General features: G+C 35.2%; 1 long non-coding RNA gene across 1 annotated transcript; it reads right to left on the bottom strand.

Annotated features, from left to right (window-relative positions):
• Positions 1 to 322: 322 nt before the first annotated feature.
• LOC132636323 (uncharacterized) lies at positions 323 to 1604 on the bottom strand. Its single transcript, XR_009581179.1, has 2 exons — positions 1413 to 1604; positions 323 to 670 (listed from the first exon to the last, which is right to left on the bottom strand). It is a non-coding gene; the product is annotated as an uncharacterized LOC132636323 (long non-coding RNA).
• Between the last annotated feature and the right edge of the window lie 2842 nt (positions 1605 to 4446).

Genomic DNA, 4446 nt, shown 5'->3' with positions numbered 1-4446 from the left:
CATGAAAACTCAAGTGAACTATGTATCCAAATCCAATTGAAATAAATGAATTCAAAGAAAGTCACTTATAGTCTAAAGAGACCATTTAGTGAACAAAAGAGTGAAACATAGAATCTAAAAGTTACAACAAGAATCCTTACTTCAATTTTTTTTTTTCAAAAATCAAGAATTGATATGCCAAGGTTTAAATGTGTTGGTACCAATCAAGCCAAAATTGGGCAAGGAGAAAAAATCACATCCCAACACCATTCCTACAACTAAGCTATAAAAAACTAAAGAAGCTAGTAATAAAAAAAAATAAAAAAAATCATACTACTATAAATGTCATAAAAAATACCAAAATAAAATCAATCTACCAAATTATCATCCATCATGACATATCACACCCCATCACAAAAATATCTTTCAAAACAAAGCCTCCCGAACTTAAAATGTTGCATTGTCCTCAATGTAACTATATAATCAAAACAAGAATTAGGAGGGACTCCCTGAAAGTAGATGATGTTGCTGAATTGGAGCCAAAAAGGGAGGAGTCTGTTGCGCTCCTCCTTGAGTTGTCCAGGATGAACTAGAAACCATTTAACGTCAAAAAAGTATCGTGCCTGCCAAAACTCAGCACCACTGCCATCACAGGACTCACAACATCTTCACAATTAATAATGCACAAGTTCTATGCACACCGAAAACAAGTAGAAATTAGCACAGCCCGTATCCAACAATATAGTTCCAAATGAGCAGACTATAAGACAAAAGAAATCAGGCTACACTTCCTTTAATTGAATAAGATCAGTTTTAACAAGTACAAAACTCAAGCAAGGGATAAAAGCCGCATTTTTCTGCAATTCAAAATTCATTACTGCTTTGCCAGAACATATTCACTCAAAATTCATTACATTCCCCAATTTAGTATCCAGCCTAGCAGTGACTCCAACGCTAAAGAGCTTAGAAATCATGCTTCGCATTGCATATCCCTCTTCATCTTTAAGTTCAACCAAGGTGTCCGAACTCCCTCATATACCCAATCACACATCAAAACTAACTTCTATGCATCTATTAATGTCGCTTGGTTACTCAGACTTCACCGGCGAATCATTTTTTCTTTCAGACAGTTTGTGGAGCAGTTTGTGTGCTTCACTTTAAACAAGTTCTTTGTGAAAAGGAAATGATTGAATTACCCTCCCAAAAATTGGGAATTATAGTTCTATCCTATCTTCATCTCATTCAAACAACAACAGCACCAGAATTGCATAATTTCTGCTCTAAATGTCATACAAACGAATCCACAGAAAAAGAAAAAAAGAAAAAAGAAATAAAAAATCTGCCAACAAAAATAATTGAGGAGAGAGAGGAGGAAAGGAGAGGAAAATAAGAAGAGAGGGAGAAGTAGAGGAGAAGAGAGAAATTTATCTGACCTGTGAGGATGAATGAAGGAGATGGCCCGAGTGGTGTGCGCTGATGAGCGTATAGGCTTGAGAGAAGTGGGAAATAACAGGAGTGGGGAGTTGAGTCTGAGAACTAAAAAAAGTGCAAACTGCACTTGTCACTGCTTGGTGAAAAAATGGCATGCAAGGCGGTTTTGTGCAATTTTTTTTTTTATATACAAAATTTTATGCTAGCAAAGTAGCGCAGAACTTTTTGTACTCTTTTAACCAATAGAATTTTTGCACTGTGTAACCACTCTAACACTCCAAATCCTGTCCAAATTAATTTCAAAAATTATGAAACTTGATAGATTAGTCACAAATAATAAAATAAACTATTCTAAAAAATAAAAAAATTTAAACGACTTCAAATTTTGAAAACGATGGGTTGCCTCCCACCAAGCGCTTAATTTAACGTCGCGGCACGACGGTTGTCAACCTTACCACTTTTCCTTCCACTTGGAGGATGTGAATTGTCGCCCCAACTTTGAATCAAGATTATGATGATGCTCGTGGGGCGGTGGTAGGAAAGCAAAGAGGACAACTTTCGGGTATCACATTTTGCACTTTATGACCTTTAAGTGAGACATGTCATTTTGTCTTCTTAGCATGGCAAACCTCAAAATGAAAACGTTTTGTTCTTCATCTCCAAAATTCTCCATAGGCTCTGTTAGTTCAACTTCCATTTCACTAACCAAGCATAATGTTGAAAAATGATTGGAATGCGGTTTAAGACGCTCCATTTTCAAATTCGCTCCATCTTTGACATCCTCACCCCCAAATGAACTAGAGTCAATTTCAACATTTTCCATGACACCGATTGACTCTAATTCCCTTTTTTCTTTGGCATCTCCAATACGCATGGATTCGGTTGGAGGGTGTTCAATTCTTGATTCCTCATTTTCATGATTGGCCTCTAACATAGGCATTATCTTCTCATATTGGGCATTTGAGAGTTCATCTTGATATTGTTCAAGTGCCCATGGAGGATTTTTGTGTTCATTCATCAAGCCATTTTGGAGACTAGTTTCCAAATACTCCTCTAAGACTTTTTATTTTTCATTTCCTCCTTCAAGTAGGCATTCCATCATGAGCTTAAACTCTCTATTTTGACCAATCTCAACTTCTTCCACTTCCATATCCCTATCAATGTCACAACACAAATTAGAATCGTCATAGTGGGGGTTCGGGGAAGGGAAGGACACATAAGCACAATTAGCCAACTGACCATTTTGACCTCCACATCTATCACATATCCTCCACTCAAGAGTTCGAGATTGTGCGCACAATCCTCCCCCGGGAGACTTTAAACAAGTTTGCCAAGAGTGAGGTCCTCCACAATAAGGACAAGGATCATCAAAGTATGAACAACTACCATCTGACCCATTTTCACGGAATGATGCCATTTTTTTTCAAATAAAAATAAAATAAAGCAAAGAAAATAACTACACAAATATTTACAACTTTGAGCTAAAGCAAGTTAGCTTATTTCCTAAACTAGTCTAAATAGGCCAATTGTTCCTCGGCAACGGCGCCAAAATTGATAACGTCCAAATCCACTCCTCAAAGAGAAAGTGTACACGTTCGTCGCAATATAATTTACCCAACTATGATTCGGGGTCGATCCCACAGGGAACAATATACTAGGCGATTTAAACAAGTAAGGAACTATCACCAACTAAGCTAAGCCAAACACTTTTTCAATATTTGGTTTTTGATTAAAAAACTAACAAAGATAAAACTAACTAGAAAGCGGGTAAAAATGATCAACGACCACAAGTTTGGATACAAAGGAAATTACGCTCAAGTAACGATCCAATGTATTTCACTATTTTACACCTAAGAGTGGGTTTATATTAATAGATAATGATCTCTAAAATCTCATTGAAAGTCTTCCAACCAAATCAATGAATTTCACCCTAAGCTTTTCCAAGCCTTAGAGTGTGATAGTAGGCACAATCAATTTAACCTCAAGTAACTATCCTCTTTCGAGCTCAAGTTATTAGATGAGTTTAATGACCCAAATTCTTGTTAATTAATCTTTTCCAACCTAGATTTCCTCTTCCAAGCTCAATCAAAGTAAATGGGCGAGTCTTAGGGTTAGCTAATCCCTTAAGAATCATTCAAAACGAGATTAATTAAAACAACAAAGACCCACTTCAATAGTAATAAAAATCATTCAATACATAAGCATAACAAGAGATTTAATCCAACACTTGATAATGAATAATATCATAAACAAGATTCAAGTGAAAGAAGAAAATACTACACACTTAAATATTCAATACAAAACAAGGAATTGAAAAAAGGTTTAAGAAATATATCTCATTTAAAATGCTCCAATCTTCTCCTTCAATGGTGTAGATGAAATCCTAGCTCTCCAAGCTTGAAAATATGGCCAAAGATGAAAATATTTTCCCCCAAGCTTCACTTTTATAATTCCCAAATTTCCCAACTGAAAAAAGGACAAAAACAGCCCCCAAAGTTTCAGATTTTCGAAATTGCAAATCTGGCCGTTTTCGCAAATTTAGCCACTTTTCTTGTTTTCTTCAATTTGCCCTCTTTTTGACTTGTTTTCAATTGATTTCTCCTCGATCACTTCTAAATCACATAAAACCTACAAAATGGAAGTAAACGACATTAAATGCACTATTTTCTCAATCAAGCATAGCAAAAATCTAAGATTAAAGAAGAGATAAGTTGGTAAAATACTAACTTATCAGTGACTATTTGGAATTTACCTTAAACCTATACAAGTAACTATTCTTCTAAGTGGTAAGATTAATCTTATAGTAATTATTGTCTGTAATTTCTTCGAAATATGGGCTCAGATTGCCTTTTGATGTAATTTCTGGAATTGCCTCTATTAGTATCATAATTAGTCATAATCCGTTAATTTTGAGGATTAAGATCATTTAGGGTTCTTAGCACTTAATTCTTGAAATTTGAGGATTTTATTCTCGAATTCGCATATCTTTAAATTTCATCTTTTATCTTCGTACTTTCGCTTCCGCATTATTTTCTT

The sequence above is a fragment of the Lycium barbarum genome, chromosome 4, assembly GCF_019175385.1.
Source record: "Lycium barbarum isolate Lr01 chromosome 4, ASM1917538v2, whole genome shotgun sequence".
Taxonomy (NCBI): domain Eukaryota; kingdom Viridiplantae; phylum Streptophyta; class Magnoliopsida; order Solanales; family Solanaceae; genus Lycium; species Lycium barbarum.
This window is presented reverse-complemented; position numbering and strand designations above follow the sequence as displayed.